Here is a 19,549-nt window from a genome sequence, read left to right on the forward strand (position 1 = left end):
TTATCTCCATTATTTTTAGCCGTAGAGATTCGGAACATTACTCATTTTAAATGTGTATATAAATCAAAACCGTACAGAGTTATGTGGAAAATAAGTTAAACAATTGGGACAGTGGTTATATATTGCTTCTATTATTACCTATTGCATACTTTCGATAATTAATTAGTATACAGTCGCCATATCAGATTTTATCACGAAAAACAACATATGAGAAAAAAATTATTTGGTAATTGTAAAATTCTTTTTTATATTTCACTATACGTGTTGAGATACAAATACCTGTTCATAACTTTGAATGAACACAGTATTTTAATTTTCAAGGGTAGCATATAATGCTCAAAAATAAAACTGTTGGGAATTATTGAAAATTGAAACAAAATCCTTTGGTCTTTACTGTAATAGAAATAATAACATATTCGTTCATACAATCGGTTGCCACAATTTAATGTTTATGTAATAAGTCCAAGTAATGAATTTATTTAAGCCATTTGAAAGTATAAGCCTATATCCTTAATAGGTTTTGTCTGCATATTATATAGTTCACTTATACTGTACAAATGTTAGTATACTTCAAGGGCTTGCCGAAAAGATGTTAATAGATCTTTAATAGAAAATAATAACAATTCGACCGAAATACAATTTTTGCATTACTAGGAGGATAGTCTTGATGAAAGAGAATATTCATGTTTGCCAGACATAGCTTTTAATTCTTACTTCTACAAATCGTCTAAAGAAGTATTCAACATATACAATGTTGCCGTTTCAAGATGATCTACAAAAACTTCGCTCTGGCGATTCCAAAACTGTGGTCAATATTTTACTTGAAGGTGGAATGCTCGCTTTTCATTATTTGCATTTGGTTCTATCATGCCTCATGCTTTCTATTATTAGCTCACCCAAAAACCTTCAAATGTTCCCGAGTGAAAATGATTCTACAGTATGGAAAAATATGGGTCAAATACTGAGCTGATTGAAGCAACAAATGTTAATTTTGCTGATTTGGACTAAGGATCCTATTAAAGAAGACACCCGAGCACTGTAGAAACATAAAGCAATTCATCAAATAAGTAATCTCGTACTAGTTCATGATAGTATAATGTATATTATTACCTCATCAGCTATTGAGTCGCAAAAGCACGGTTCACGGGACTACTAAAATTGTGGTGTGCTGACAGGAGGTGGGGTATCTATTTTTATTTTAACCTGCATAGAGAGTCTGATTACAGATTCTATTGTTAATTAACTAATTTCAAAGTGACGTGAAAACCAGTGGTAATGAGTGGTCGTTTGACAACTATTGGCCAATTACGTGGAATAATTACAGTTTGAAATGGGTTCTTATTTGAATATTATTATTATTTGCCTATCATTATTGTACATTAAAGTGATTAAAATTAAACACTGGGTTTAATAACTTTGTACGATTTCTCTATCTATTAAAATTCTATTCTATATCTATCTATTTTATTTTTAATTTTAATTTCACTATTACAAATACGGTTTACATTGTTGAATGGGCCAGTAAAGACAAATATCAAGTTTGATATGACAAAAGGCTTGTTCAAATTTCCATAATTGTCAATCACCTCGAAAAACAATGCAATTTTATTTGGTAAGACTCCATCATCTGCCCCAAAACTTAAACTGTTTTATAGGAAGTTATGGTTACAAATGTTTATTATTTGTAATGAGACCATCTAAAATTACCACTTTCTGTTACGGTATTTAACCCAGCACAACACAAACCGGTCTTTCACCCTTCTGCTTAAAGTCGGTATTTCTGTCAGCCATCTTGATTTTAGCCACATAAAAACAACAGCTTCAAAGCTTTGTACGTCCTTATTTTTTGGCATAAAAATGTGCCAAACGTGATAGGCGTCTCATTTTAAAAATATAATTAATACGCTTTTTAATTTAATCGGTATTTAAACCGAAAACAAGTATCAAAATTCTTTATAATGCATCGTTTAAATGTTTGGAAAGAGTATACATTTTAAAATGAGACATCTTCCATTCCTAATTATAAAATCGCAATGTCGTAAACATTTTCGAAGGGTATAAACTCAAAATTGTTTACTCACAGGCGGCTCTTAAGAGTACCGTGGTAGATTCAAGTTACGGAAGTTCTACTGAGCTTAAGAGGTGACAATGACTGTAGTGAGTTTAAGGGTATAACGGAAAGAAATACATCTAAAATGGTCTCAGGGCACACTCATGAAATTTGATCTTGGCTCCCTCTGTAACAGAAGGTGATGCTCATGTTCCTATTGGGAGTTTCAACGTAGAAATACGTCTAGTGTCTGTACAGATATAGGCCTCACCTGTAATAACGGATGTTTCAATTGAGATTTGTGAAACACATCTGACCGGAAGTGCTGTGTTGCTCCTCCCCCAGACTGAATACTACCTGTAGTAAGTGTCTACTGATAGATCATACATCATATGGTTTTCAAAATGTGCTTTGAAATGTAGATAAGCCCTTGAAACAAACTAACGGATTAAAGTTTTAGACCTACCACTATTAAAACAATTACTGGTTTGAGTTACTAGAGATCTTTTAATAGTTGAAAATTACAATGGTAATAACTAACTTATATAAAAATATGTTATGCATATTTTCCTAAAGAGCGGATATAAAAACTAAAAAAGAACTATTTTTATGTTTGAAGAAAAAAAAGCATTTTTTTATAAATGAAAAATAAATTGTAAGATGGATATAAACTTTATTGCGCATGTAGAGCATAGAACAAACCATCATTCCATTATATATGTATTTTACTTGTTCACCCAATTCCAAAAAATATAGTTAGGGATAAAAATAAAATTGCTTTTTTAGACTTATAAACTGATTTAGTCTTCGATAACTCCAGTAAGTAATATTATAAAAGGTAATCAATATTTCAATACGTGAAATAATAAATTGATATTAGGAAAAATGAAGATAATTAAAGATAATTATTTATTTGTATCGTAAATATACAAGTAAAAGTTATTAAGAGCATAGATTCAAAAGTAAAATAATGTAAGGAGCCGTATCTCTGTGTTGAATGTAGATCTGTTTGCGTCTGTACATTTGACAATAAAAGACAGTTCATTGTTTACATTTTATTTAAAATGGACATAGACCTTAGTTAATTGGGTATATATTTTAGTAAAAAAACAGCAATACATTCAAATAAAAATAAATGAGTGAATTATATTTTCTATTGTCAAGTTGGCTATTTAACGTTAGTTTGTGCTTTAAAAACTCTATGACACCGAAATGAAAACATGAAATAGGTTACCGTTTGTACTTTAAATCTCATCGTTATTTTGCAGTTTTTGTACAATAATAGAAATTGTCAACACTAGTCACCTCTGCAATCATGCATTTCCATTCGCTGCTCACTCTCCCTATCAAACGTTCAACACAAACACCACAGTGAAAGCCGGTAAATAAAGTGGGGTTTGGCAATTGCGGACTAAAGCTGACAACACGCAGGCAAATACACAGATATGATTATTTTGTACCGCTGCTGTGTTGATATGTAGATCAGCTTTTTGCTGACGTGCTTTTTACTCTGATAAATGGATTATTACAAAATCAAAGTTTGTTTTAAAAAAAACCGTTAGCCACGCAAATACTAAATTACTAATTATAGAAAACTAATTGTAGTTGTATGACCTTGACATGTGGCACAAGTTGCCAAATTATCTGAAAGATATCTCGGGAGAGATTTCATCTGTATACTTTATACTTTGCAAGAAAGTTCATTTCTACATAAACAAGAATACATTCGATGACTGTGCATGAAACTCTATGGGTCATTGAAACATCTTACATACTAGGCTGCGACAAATCCTCTTGTATTTGGCGAGATTTAAAAAATGCTCTACATCCTTATCTGTCTGTAGGAAGTCTCAAGATGAAATGGTATATAGACTCCAAATTTGTGCATTCAATCTCCGTGAAGCCCTTAACGCGAGACATGGTGTTGCTAATACCTCACATGACCCGTGTGGGATTCATAAAGAAAATTTCATCCTTTGCAGCTATGTCTAAAAGAGTGAGAAATCTGCGATTGTGTAACTTAATCTGTATAGTATAGCTATAATTTTTATCATCAAATCGAAATTTATTTTTATAGGCTATACTTCCAATTTATTTGTAGCAATTATTTAGTCCCAACAATTTACTTCTAGAATGCCTGGAAGTTACACTATATGCTTAAATTTTGTAATTAATTCATTTTCTATGCAAATTTACAAACTGTTGAGGTTTCAATTACACAAAAGTAAAATTAATAAGTAATATTTGTAATTGTATATAAATTATAAACAAGTTGGTGCCGTGGCTGGAAGTGTGGTTATCGGCAGGTGAAAGGGCATGTCCACACAGCCTTGTGGACATGTCAAGTCCACAGACCCACAATTGCCAAACCTTATCTCATAATACTATATTTTTAGAAGGTAACAATGAATTACAAAGTACAAGATTTAGTTTTTGTTTCAAATTTGGTATTACAATAGTAATGATACATAGTTGAATGAACATTAGCCCTCCGCCACCCCTCAGTCATGTGTTACTTACAGGACTAAGACGACTCCTTGACGACAATTTTGAAGGACCCAGTTGATCATAATTAATAATTCTTCAGTGCTACGCGAGGATATAACCAAAGATCCTGGCATCCGCCTTGAAAAATCCATGGTTCTTACTACTTTGGTTACATCAGCGCGTAGCACTGGAGAATCATTTTTCTACGGCGAATTTCTTTACTGCTGGCATCCAGTTACGATGGTTTCAACAATAAGCATGACTGAAGATTTGATCTGCTACGGCGAATTTCCTTACCGCTGTCATATAGTTACGTTGGTCTCAGCAGTAAGTAGGACTGCAGAATTGTTCTGATACGGCGAATGTCATTACCGCTGTCATCTAGTTACGTTGGTCTCAGCAGTAAGTAGGACTGCAGAATTGTTCTGATACGGCGAATGTCATTACCGCTGTCATCTAGTTACGTTGGTCTCAACAGTAAGTAGGACACCAAACTGATTTTCCTACGTAGATCTTCACTAAATTTGGTTGCCAGTTGTTGAATGAATTCACTGATTTTGGGAAGTAAGCCGAAAGATTTATGCTCCATGCTTCTCTTTACTGCATACCTTAAAAGGCAACATTCCTTATGAAAGGCAGTTCAAAATAAGTTGTTTAGCTGGAATTGTGAGTTTATTTAAGTCGCATCTAATCTTCATAGCATGTTTATGCTCCAGTTTTGAATTTAGAATGAATTTGAAATTTTGATTACCATGGAAACAATATTTTGTGATTGTCTGTATTTCTTTTTATGATTTTATATTGTAAAATTTAGCCAGCTAACCAGTTCAAGTGAGTGCTCAGAATGTACTGGGTTAAAGAATGCTCCTGATAATAGCAAAGTACCAAAACAACGTATGCTTCACAGATTAAAGAGTAAGGAAACAACATAAAACTCGTATTTTTCGATAGTTTGGAACCTATTGAAAACAGCTATCTGGTTATTTGGCCAATAAACAACCTTGTACTATGTAAACTATTATCAAAATACGAAACGTCAACATTAGCGACGCTGCGGCACTCAAAGGGTTAAGAAATAACAGTTATTATGTTGGTATTCTTAGAAAGTAGATTCAATTTTTCTAGATGTGCAAAATACAATTTTGCTGTCCACTTTTTGACCACACATGGAAATGTTCGTACGGTAAATTCTTGAATTAAAGATAAGAAAAAAATTATAAAGAACCTAAATATTACAACCTTTATCTCGGGAAACATTATACTAATATCTGTTCCTTTGATAACTTGCCAAAAATAGCATATACCATACATATAACATAAATACGTCAACAATTCGCTTTCAGGTTTACCATAACCTAGAGTTACAGTGTGATTTCAGAACAGAACTTAATGAAATTGAATAACTGAAAAGTGTTTCACTACGTCCTGTACCAAATCAATAGAAGTATTAATAAACGATTATTCACTATTTAACTGTAATATTTCATGAGAGTGGACATGTTAAGGGACATTGGCTTCCGTGTATCTAAATGGGACCAGTGGTTTTTTTGTATCAGACGTTTTAAGTGTCATTTTCGCTTTTAGAAAAAATGTTGGTTGACTGCTCGCTTAAGTATTGAAAGTAATTAAATTTGTACTCTATTCACCGTAAGGATTGGTTTTACGGTGTCACTTTTATTGATCCTTACTTATATAGAACATGATTCCATTCCACCACTATAGTGAACTTAAACAGAGCTGGCGATGTTGGATCAATGTCAAGCTTTGACACCATTCAGTTGATCATTTTTCATGATACTCTTATTATAGATGTTCACTTTCAAATCTTGACCTCGACCCACTAGTTGTATTTGAGTTTACTGTAGTATAATTTATTAAACTTTAATTATTATATACCATCCATTCAGTACCAGTAAATACGAGGGTTAGTTATAAAAGCTGGGTTAGCTCTGACATATGACGCAACTGACATAAATAGTGCTTATAAAACACTCAAATATATCTCAACGTTAGATAGAGTATTCTCTGGGTCTATTAAGTCTTTAAATACTGTAAACATTTGGAACAAATTCAGGTCAAAGTGATTAGTTTGGTTTTTCAGTTTTTATATACATTATTTGTTGCTAAAATTAGTTATTTCGTTATTGACGAGAGGGATATTCAAGTCTTGTTGGATGTCGATAACACATCAAGTAGCTTGAAATATATTTTCGACTGAAGCCCTTAGATGATATCAATATTGATATTTGAGGCACATCCCCAGAGTGAGAGTTCATAAGTCAAGGCAGGTTTTAAAACGGTTTTGTAAAAGATCATTTTAGTTTTTAATGACATGTGTGACTTACCAAGCCAGTTAAAAATATTAAGCGTTTAACTGAAGCCTTTTTGCTATAAGTGTGAATGACATGTTAACCTTCTGTTTGTACATTCCTAAGCATTTCACGTCTGTAATTCTGTACATCGTCCATAGATACTGGAAGGCATGTCCTACTACAAACTTATACCGGTAAGTAATCAGCTGTACAAGTTTCCTGTCTCAAGACACCGCATTATCAGTTAGTTAAATATATCTATTGGTTGATGATCGGTGGTATTGACGCGACGTGGTCTTCTTGGTCATACATTTTTGGTTTTTCCTTGCGACCCAAGGACTCGTCAATGTGTCGATTTCCTTCATTGCACTGATCGCTTATTCCATTTTAAGTGCTATCATACTTGGAGTATCAAACAGCAGTTTCACATGGTGTATTCATACAAGCCGATGCTAAATCGCACGTGTTATCTCTTGAAGGCCAATGATAAAGATTTATCGTGAAAGCTAAATCTAATTTATCATCTGTATCTTGCATAAATATGATCTTGCTTAACTGTGTAACGTATATAGTTGATACAATGTATTGACAATGATATATGGAAAATAAAAGCATTAAATAGAATTTACCACTGCTATTAAATAACGCTATTAGCTAAGTTTAATGATATCGAGTGCCATCATCAAACATAGCCTTTCAGCACATTGATTTTTCCTATTCATAATAAAATGTATGAAGGCGATGCACATGGAATGAAATTCATTCTTAACCTTTAATCTTCCAATTTTAAGATTTCTTGCGAACAGAAATAAAAGTGACTCTCCGACTAATCATCGTATTCAGACTACTGTTGTGAATCTGCTGGCGAGGAAACAAAACACAAAATACTCCGGAGATTAGAAGTACTGATTCATGCAACTAGTTCGCAATCGATCACAATAACGGGTTTTGTCAGTAGCATCCAATTTCCTCTAACTAACCATTCCAAATAGTAGACTTGTTCACGGGCCATTCGGAGGGCAATCTATGGTCTGTCCTGGGAATTGGTTTTCATCCACATATTTTGTATCGGACAAAGGAAATAGAAACAACAAGTATCAGATTGATATGTGCACTAATATAATTTAGATATTAAATTGTGCAGTCTAACTTATTATCAATTATTATATTGTAACACTAGTTGAGCTTAAAACATTCGTATAAGACAAATGTCTTATAGTATTGATAAGTAATACAAAATTAGAATCGCTATTTATTTTTTCACAACAGTACAAAATATTAATAAAAATAGAAATAGAATAATAATTAACGCCTTCTACTTTGTGGTAGAAAAGTCTTTGTGGTCCTGATGATAAGACATACAATCTGAAATATCAATGTAAAAAATATTGTTTGAATGACGATACCGTAATACAATTATACAATTTGGTAGGCATGAATTCGAGGGTAGACATCGTACGTTCGAAATTGGAATTTTGAATATTTTAATCAAATATAGCTCTGGTTACATTGTAAGAATTATTGATTTCAGGATATTCACTCCTTGCCATTTACAGATTAAAGCCTATACGAAGGTTGTAGAAGATATGAGAGAGGTTGAACTTTTTGAAAGAATAAAAAAGGACATTCTAGAAAACGAAGAAAAATTTTGTAACAATATTTGGTTATTATATATGTTAATGGTCCAAGTTATTACACAATGATAATAGCAATACGATTGACACTAGTTTTGAAATTTTAAAATTCCTGTTCAATTTTATTTTCCAAATCATTGAAATTAAATTAAGTATATTTCGTCCTCAGTAAGCTGAGGGTTTATAGTAGAAAAGTGTAAAATAATGTTACAATAAGTGATCTCGAAGTTTCACGAATAATATCTGTATTCTACTCTTATTTAATTATCAAAACATAAAAATCCAACCTCAATATAACTGTCACGATCAGTGCTTGTTCTGCTATTTCGCATCGGTTTATCTTACAAAAGTGGAACTTAATTTGTATGTTCTGAATTTAAGTTTATTTTGCTTAGCCTAATTTCTGTGCGTCCAGCGCTATGTTTATTGAATTATTAACTTTCTACCATGCCTAACCATGTTTAATGGTTCGATATACAGAGAAGAGGTAATACGACATTCATTAAAAGTCAGGCTTTAGTACGGTTGATTTAACGATCAGTGATGGAAAACTTGCGTAATCCATTCATCCTTTCAAATAATAAGTTTTCAATAATAAACTTTAAACGGTAGGTCTAAATATAATATAAAATTGTTTAGGAATGGTTTTCTATGAAACCACATCAATGACAGTGATGAGAACACTATTAATAGTAATAGGAACGGTGAAAAGGTTTGTTGAGATATAATATACCAAAATACAGTAATTACAGACCTTGTCGCATTCACTAATTTTTCGGGACTCCTGAACAAGCTTGTGCACGTACTAAGCTACTTGATTGACTATAAAAAGTTTAAATAGTGGGTCCGGGCGCTCACAGCCTGTAAACCCCTCCTCCACTAATCCCTTTCATATCCCTCATATAATGTAGTATTCTATGGGCGAAAGTAAAAATGCAATCACTTAGATTAAAATAAGCTTGTAGAAATCGATAGTTATGTTCTGGCCCAAGAGATCAGTACCATCCACTAATCAGTATTTATCCACTGTATTCCCGAGTACCCTAATATGTGTAGGCTAATAATAAAGAACCGGGGTTGCCAATACTATCGTCACATTCTGTAATATTGCTATTAGAATATTATTTATACAATGCAGTTAGTTTATCGCCAAGGAATTCAGATATTAAAATGCTAATTATTTCTCATAAAGGTTTTAATTGGAAATATTTCCCCATATATTCTCTAATATTTACAACGTCACATTTAAAACGTTTTATGTGGAAAGAATGCCTCCTAAGCCCATCAAACTGATTTAGCTGTTCTACCCCTGAATCACTTCGCCTGGTAATGATTGTCTTATTCTCTGTATTATGATTATTTCACATATACGCGATCAAAGAAATAATGTAATGATAGCTCAAATATTATAATCAACATTATTCACCCTAATTCTGCTATTGCAGCATACTTAATGAGATGTAGACCTAATTTAATGAGTTTGACATATTTATAATACGCTGTATTTGATGTGTCTTATTCAAGGTGTGGCAATTTGCTCTTTAGAAGACAATGATCTAGTTTTTCGTAATGTTGATAGTGTAATTTTTCCCTACAATATAATCAATCATCAGCCACACTAATTTTGGTGGGGATCGAAATGGAAGGGTACCTATTAAAAGGGTTATAAACACCACATTATATATTTAATCCGAGGTAATATTTGATTAGCTCGATGCCTTCCTCACCAACCGAAATTTAGGTAAGTAATAATGCTATCACGGTCAAAGCCAACGACATAAAAGGGGTGCAATTGGCGACATTCAATGTCTTTATCTTATTGGCCGATCCTCACATAACTACAAGATAGAAAATTGCCACACTGTCTCGAGTAACAAACTTCGATCAGGTTACATGCAAAATTAAAAATATATACATTATATTATTAAGCTACATGTGTTACCATGTCTCACTAAAATTTCATATGATTATGCTTAGTTTGTTTAAAAATTTATTTATCCTGAGATTTTCCTGTTATAATCATGATTACCCATAAGGCCAATGTAAAAAATTCACTAACGCTCAATAAAATCCCATGGGGTGGAATGCACCATCATAAAACTCGATGTTGATTATATAGAAATGAAACTTCACGCAATATTGCAATATGTTATCGAGTTATGGTGCAGACAGACCAAATAAAATGTTTTCAGTACCTGAGTGGGATAGGTTTCGCTAACGCTTTGCTAATTACTACTTATTTGGTGATTAGAATTGCGAGTGATAAACTAAGAATATGACCTACAGAAAAAGGCCAGTTTGGCATTTTTAACTCTTTCACTATCCTTTTTACTCCTCCCACGAAAATTCGCGAAGCTGACGATAAATTATTTTCATAGGAGAAATGGTCTTTAGTAAGTTCGCGATAACCAAGGTGTGTTAAAAAAATGCAAATTGTCTTTTGTGTTCTGAAGCAAAGATTGGACACCAAAGAACAACCCTTAAATAAAATCACCCAGTTCAGTACTAGAGCTCTAGAAAGAAATATTCCCTGTGTTGTGTGTTCAGGTCATTTGTCAAACAAGCTGTTTCTGAGTCGCAGTTGGACCCTTTAATTTACCGGAAATGTTTGCTCACACCAAATGGTGTCTCAGAGGGTCCCTACTTTGTGTTTGATTTGGAAAAAGAGAGGACATTAGTGTCCCTGTACTTTTGTACTTCTAATTGAACATTTTTCTTTTTATGTGTCCTTCGAATAACTGTCAATAACGGTCAAAGTTATTCGTATTATAAATTAATAACCGGAATATATTGATACATATACTAATTATTGTAACTTCTTCGATTACGTAGTTAGGTAAACCAAATTTTGTATTGAAATTACATTTAGTTTTTTAAATCAACTGCTGAATAAATAAAAAGCAATACAATCTTAAAAGCATTTAAATAATTTTAAATATTAGTAGCAATGAACATGGGAGAAAAGAATCATAATTAGAGAGGAAAAGAATGGTAGATGAGGCTCTTGTACCGGAAATATTCAATTGAATCCGATGGGGACATGGACTACGAGACCACATACAGCCATTGAAACTCTAATGATTACCTTGTTTCACTTATCTATTAGTATATTAAACTCAGTAAATCGTAGCCATATCCTATAAGTTCAAGATATTAACACATACAGTGTTCACCACCCAAGAACTTCACGCTAGAGACGGTCAGATCCCAATCCAAGGGATTGTGCACATCAATATGATGCAAATTTTAGTTTATTTTTAATGCATTTTCCTCTCAGCGCAATGTCAGCAATCTGCCACTGTCACATATTTAATTTCTGGAATCTGGACTACACGTTCGTCAGGAAAGATAAAAACGTTGGCAACAAAGACGTTCAAACCGAATTCTTTGCATAAACATCAGAGATATCTAGACTACAAGAGAGGCATGGCTCTTTTATCCAGTAACAATCCAGTTTAATCTATATGAAGTGGTATTATTATTGTCTCATCAGGTACATAATTGCTGTGTCAGATTGCGGACTCTGCACTGAACGGAAGATGAAGTGGAGATACAGTAAACATTTGTATTGAATAAAACCACCGAAGGATGTTATGTCAAGAAGATGATTTTACTTGACTTGAAAGTTTACTAATTGGTAGATACTAATTGGTATACAGATATTCAGTCACCGACACAGGCTTTCTTAAATGGTATCTCGATACTCTACCACTTTCACAACAATTCAACACAGAAACGTCAATGACTTCCAGGCCTTCTTATGTTTACTTCGTATGTTACTGGCCCTTCTTTCTTGGTTTCGTACACTAGCTTTTGTGCTACAAACTAGCCGCCATCAGAAAGTTGCAATCAAAGCGAACTGTCTAAAAGAAGATTACAACAAATATCAGTAATATTGAAAACAATTAGCTGTTTAATTCTGCGTACGTTAACTTTATGAAAGTTACAGAAAAAGTACTTATTACTATTGTATGTGACTTGTAACTGATCTCAAATAAAGTTGTGATAGCTGAAGGTGCAAAAATTGGGCTTATAGTTAAAACCCGCCCTTCAAAATATGAGGCTCTTTTAGTCTTCTACTACTCTAGAAGGCACTTTGTAAAATCCTGTTTGTCTGTTATCACAAGAATTGAGCCGAAGTTTTTTATTTCTCGACCCATTTAGGACTGAAACGTAGACGTTATAATAACGATTCTATAAATTGTGCAGCATAGCAAGTGGCGAATCAGGTGTGATTAAAACTAGAGAACATATGCGTATTAGGTCCCCGTATAGGGATAATCAAAGTAATAATTTCATCACAATAATTGTACCCTTCGATCGAAGTCATCTTCCTTCACCTCGTGTAGAAGATGAATTTTGCATGCCTTTTATTGATTTTATAAATGATCTTACAAACGGATCCCTGAGAAATCCTCACTTCTCTTGACTGAGCTGTAGTTGACCCTTGTAGGTTTTTTAACAACAGACATCAACACCTCCAGACAATGGTGCTCGGTTCTTGTTTATGTTGGTCGAGATTTAGGCCGATTATTTAATGACCCTGTTTCTTCAAAAAGTGTTATTGTAACAGCAGATTTTCATATAGGGTTTCTATTTGGAAATGTTTCATTAAATAAATATCTCACTGTATGGCCAGATTCTATCACCATAACCACGCCTTCATTAACAATGACATACGTGCCTGTTCGCTTAAGTTTAACTCCATTATGAAGGTAAAGAACGATGTGACTAGAATCAGTACGGCCAGACACTGATGTTATTTTAAAGAGCTGATTTTATTGTTAACCAGTAATGTGACTCAGTATTATATTGTTGTTACGAAGAGTTATTAAATAATCAACTCGTGTTTACAATTTATTCATTTTGTATTTAATAGTATTGAAGAAACGAGTAATAAGCTTCTGATAAGACAAATAAAAACAAATGATACACTGGACAAAGTCCATAACTTGTGGAATATACTTCTCCTGCAGTTAGGAATTCCCGATAATTATTTTAACTTTTGTTATTTACTAAGTTTGATATTTTAACCTGTATTTTTCTGTAGTTTTAATACCTTCAAAATGAAGTCATTAAGAGGTGCTTAAAATTAAAAAGAAAATATTTTAGCTTGCAAGTAGTTAATTCTGGCTTCTAAGACTTTCAACTGACCGCCATTTTATACTGGGTTAAGATAGGGAAATCTAGATTGCATGTTATTTTTATTTTATCAGAACGTTTAAAATCAGGAGTCATACGATGGACTAGTTATGGGAAATTTTTGTGTTGTCCTCAAAATCTCTCATTTTTGGTTTGTCAACGAAGTAGTAACTGTGCCTAAAAGTACTTCATAACTTAAGGCATAAAGATGGGAAGAGTTTAGTTTTTCTAGTATGAGCCGTTACACTAGTAGTAGTGGGTCTTCAGACCTTTTATTAACCTGAGTTCTCTGGTTGTATAAGATATTCACGGTAATTATCAAATATTTAAATGTTTGAAAACTGTTGAAGGAATGGTATGTAAAACAATCACAACATTCTAAATAGATGCATACTTGGGTACCTATTCTTATTCTATAACCAAACCACTAGAAGTGAAAGTGTTGGAATGCAAAAGCCAGTTAAATGCCCTTACTGGTATAAGGTACCAATAATGTAGGCCTACCTTGTACCGATCTGTGGTAAGGCAGCCCATCCTGCTATTATAACCCTTACACGTAAACAAACATCCTCGCTACATGAAAGGCTCTTACTGGACTCAGAGGTTTATTTGATCTCAACAAACATAATGGAAAACAATTGTTTCAGGAAATACATCCGGAGAACGTAGAATTTATACTTATTTCACTTATTTAGATAGAATAATTCTTGTTTCTTGTACTATACTGAATCTGTTATATAGAGGTTTGGTTGTCAAATTTAGCTTATAATTCTATACAAGCTTATAACCTAAAAGTTAAACTGTTCACATTTTTAATCAGCTGCACAAAAAAAATTCGGTAGTCAAAGTGTTGAAATACTTCAAATATGCCCTAATAAAGTTATAGGTTATCCATCAAAAACTATTTTTGGTTTGGAAATACAATAGTAGAAAGAGTTAAAATATTGTCTATGGTGAGTCAAAACCTAAAATTATTGATCATGCTTGGGTAATATGAAGATCATAATCTATTTCTAATAGATCTAATATTCATTTATAAACCAATGGTAGAAAATCAGATAATTTTCAGCAAATCGTTAAATTTAATTAACATAAGCATTGGCTAACACACTTATAGGTATTGGCTTACATGTATTTAGTATAACCAAAAGCCTCGTAATAGAATTCCTACAATGCGATGAAAATTTTCATTCATTATATGAGTTTATTTCATAACTCATGTTGAAGTAATGCACAGAGAAAAGATAAAATAATGTTTTTTACATTAACAGTACTTTTTGCCATTGCGTGTTTTAAAATGCTTAGCCTACACATTTAAAATTCGTTTTGCGATCTAATGCTCTTTGTATATGAGAAATAAACAGGAATATTAGAAGAAATTTATATTTATGATAATCCGAATATAAACCAGTCTAAGCGCCGCTCAAGATATTTAACTGCTGCTTTAGCTCTTAAAGTCTGATATTTTATCGTCACTTCCTTCTGAGTTTTATTGACAGTTTCATAATAATTTGTGTCAAGTATTGCTTTAATGCCCTTTGGTCGTAAAGTAAAGTTATATTCGACTCTGAAATTACGGGAGAGAAGTACGGGAGTTAAGTAATGTGTATGCCAATGGCGGTTTCAATGCGAGTCTTATTAATTTTGAAGACCTTGCGATAGAGAGTTATTATACAATTCTTAAATAAAGTTTATATGACGTATTTGTAGATGTATTGTTAACAGTGAGTATGGTATACAAAATTAAACAATTTGTTAAACAATAGTACATTTTAATTACAGAAAACAATATACCAAATATAGGAAAAAGAAATAAAGCCCATTTAATATCATTACTATGTAACAGTTAAATTAAATGCGTCAACCAGGGAAAACGTAGCAGTAGAAAGAATACCGTTGTTTATTTTACTTTTCACCCCAAACCTAATTCTGATGCACTGCAACACTTCAGTGAAAATCATCGCAGTTGTATCCAGCATGAGGCTGTATTTAATTGGTTATGTAAAGCGACATGAAACGTTACCTGGATAATTATCTACTCCAACCGGGCAAACTAATTAATTATGTATGTCTGCGGTCCGCCTGCCGTCACTACAGTTTCAAAATCCCTCTTTATTGTAAATCCAGCTTTAATGTAGGATTTCGTATTATGGATGAAGCTCATTAATTGATTGTGCTGATTTATATTTTGTATCGTATTTCTTTACTAACAAAAATTACACTTAAACTTTGCCCATATAGATATAGTAGTTGTAACCTGCCATACAAATTAATGTATCTTATAAGTGACACGTGATAGACGTACCTGAATTATACTATAAACATTTATAGTAAATGAAAGTGCTATAATTATTTTAATTTGTGGTTTATTAACACTTTTTTGTAACTCCAGCAGATTTCTTTCATTAAATTAATTATTATCAATGATTGTTAAGTCCTTATTTTATAGTGTCGAAAAATTATGTAAAATAATTGCACGTCAGAATAGCGTCGAATCCGATTAACATCAAAAGTACAGTTTCTCGAACAGTACATTTACATGATATAATTTTGTTAGATAGCATCCTAAATATTTATTAATAATTCTTTTACTTTAAATAATAACAAGTTAGGACTATGCTTTTTTGATATTCCCACAAGTTATCAGAAAGTCATACTCATAACATAACTCGTTTTTTTTTTTTAATATAAATATATATACAGGGTGTCCAGCAACCATTCGAACAAACTTTGCCACATTGTTCAGCAGGCCAAAACTAACAAATAATGCAATATAACAGGTGCCCTATTTCGCTTCGTTTAGCGTCTGTCTGTCTGTATGTGTTTTTTGGGGGAAAAAATTACTACTCAAAAACTGTTTTCATGTAATATTATGCTATTGTTTTTTTTTAAGAGCATTGTGAATAGTTTGTTTCTTTTTTATTTGCTTGTGTGTAACACATTGATTACTGTAAATGGAACAAAAATGATAGTAATATTTTTTTTAGGTTATAATAATTGTTCATTAATTTTAATAAAGAACCTTAAAAAGTTTATTTCGTAAAAATCCACTACGTTGTTGTATGTACTTGCAATGCATGGATTTACCTGTTTTTTACGTTTGGTGCTGTAACTCAGTTATTTGTTATTCAATCTTTTTGAAACAAAAATTGTTGAATTGGTAATAAAATATGCTAAAAAAAAGTTATCCTGGTGAATTTGTTGTCAAAGTAGCCGTTTCAAAGCTAATACAGTTTGAAAATTTTTGAACGGCCGCCATTTGAAATGCAATGAGATATTTGTTTGATTTTTTTCACTGAAAAGGACCAACACTAGGTTACCATAACTGTTTAAGTTTTGAATTCTGTATCTTAAGTGGTTTTTGAGTAGTAATTGTTTTACCAAAAAAACACATACAGACAGACAGACGCTAAATGAAGTGAAAATAGGGCCACCTGTTATACTGCATTATTTGTTAGTTTTGGCCTGCTGAACAATGTGGCAAAGTTTATTCGAATGGTTGCTGGACAACCCTGTATATATATATATATATATAAAAAATATATATATATATATATATATATATATATATATATATATAAATTTGCAATAAGGCTATTGCCATTTCTACAATATTTAATTAATTGTTTACATTAAAGTCGTTTGACAGGTATTTGGTCTTCCTATCATATGTAGTTTAGTTATTTAAACGCATATGTGACAGATACGGCCAAACAAAATATAATTGAATCGTATATATATATATATATTATATATATATATATATATATATATATATATATATATATATATATATATATATATATAAGTAGATATGAATGTAAGGGTTCTAGACCACTTTTGGGACAGACAGAAAATCAAGGAAAATACTGTTTAAAGGACAATAAACGAATCTGTAAAATCAAACAGTAAGGGGTTCCTAGACCACTTTTGGGACAGTCAGAAAATCATGTAAAAATACTGTCCATTGAACAATCTAAGAATCTAACAGGAAACCACGAATGTAAAATACTGTCCATTGAACCATAAACAAATTAAGAAATCTAAACAGGAAACCACGAATGGAAAATAACCGAATCTTTAGCTGTTTACTGTTCATGTATGCTTCTACATTTATAAGCTGTTTTAATGAAAAAATCCAGAAATCTTCGAAATCTTTATCGAAATCTTTATTCTTTATTCCAATCCCCTATTCCACGAAGTTAATTGTAAACACAGTCTTTATCTTTAATAGTCTTCTTTCCAGTAAAACCGCATTAATTTTTCATTTTTGTTCAATTCATTTATCTTTTTTTCATCCAAAACAGTCAAAAATCTGTTCAGGTAAGTGTAAAATCGTAGTCAAACTCGGCAATGTGTAAACCCGAATTTATCTTTCATTTTCTCCAGATTCAAAATCTTTGTATAATTCTTATTTTCTTCTAATTCTATTAAACCTAATGTATTTCTTTGAAAAGGAAAATAATAACTCTTGTCAACAGCGCATTTACAAGAGATAAGTAAAAATTATTGTTCTTTTTAGGTGAAAAAATCAAAACTAATACTTCCAAAATACACAAAAAACCGTTTGGGTTTTGACCCTAAATATGTAATTTTTAGGGTCAAAACCACAGCTCTTAATGGTGCATTTACTAGAGTTTTTTGAAAAATCCTGAAATATCTACTGAATTCTCTACTAATCTTTTATCGAATTTTCTAGCTTTAAAAGTTGATAACAGTGAACGATATTTCTCGAAAATTCTGTTGTAAATATAATTAAAATCTTATGAAAAATCTGGAAAAGTCTGCCGAGATATAAATATTGAAAAAATGTATTATAGAATTTAAATTATCAACTACCAATATAGTAATAAAAGTACTTTTATTACTATAAATTACTATATTTCAATAATTTTAAGTCTTAGTTTACAGATTTTTCTATAATAAATAGAAGAATCTACAGCTGTTTTACTACAATTTTGTAGATGTTGGAGTCAAAAATCATCCACTTCTCAAATACACAAACATTCATTTTATCGTTATATAGATTACGGACAATTACTAAAAATTCTGATAATACAGAGCGAAGTGCACAGTAGGCCTACATCTGATTGTCACGCATTTGTCAATACACGGTCGACACAGAGAGAAATGCGTGCTGCGGTAATGGATTTGGAACTGGTTAATTGCGGTTTGTTCATCACGGATTGTGATTTCAATTTAAATTAGTGCTTTTAATTATTCTTCTTCATTCATTATCCGATTTTAGGTAGTGCATATTCAATTTACATCGCTTGGTTAAACTTGTGATATTCTGCTACATCAAGCAGAATATTTTCAATTTACAATTAATTAGTAAATTCAAAATTTGGAATTCTAACCATTAAGTTTCTAATGTAATTCAATTCTAATTTTAAACTAATCGAACTTTGAAGATTTTTTAGTGGTTTGCCTATTTTTATTTAATATAAACAACGAACCAATTATTTAAAGTAGCTTTTCTAGCTAGAGGTTATAATACTTTGTGGACCAGGATTAGATCTTTGTTCTAGCGCACCACCCCAATATGTGTCTAAGATAGCCATATATATCTATATAAGTAGATACGTGAATGTAAGGGTTCTAGACCACTTTTGGACAGACAGAAAATCAAGGGAAAATACTTTTAAAGGACAATAACGAATCTGTAAATCAAACAGTAAGGGGTTCCTAGACCACTTTTGGGACAGTCAGAAAATCAATGTAAAAAACTCGTCCATTGAACCATACACAAATCTGAGAAATCACGAATGTTAAATCCGAATCTTTAGCTGTTTTACTGTTCAATGTTTGCTTCTACATTTATAAGCTGTTTTAATGAAAAATCCAGAAATTCCTTTATCTATAAAACGGAATAGTTAAATTTCAACAATCACCTAAAGTCGGGGAGAATGTGCTAAATCACG

Source organism: Homalodisca vitripennis, chromosome 2 (assembly GCF_021130785.1).
Source record: "Homalodisca vitripennis isolate AUS2020 chromosome 2, UT_GWSS_2.1, whole genome shotgun sequence".
In the NCBI taxonomy this organism is placed as follows: domain Eukaryota; kingdom Metazoa; phylum Arthropoda; class Insecta; order Hemiptera; family Cicadellidae; genus Homalodisca; species Homalodisca vitripennis.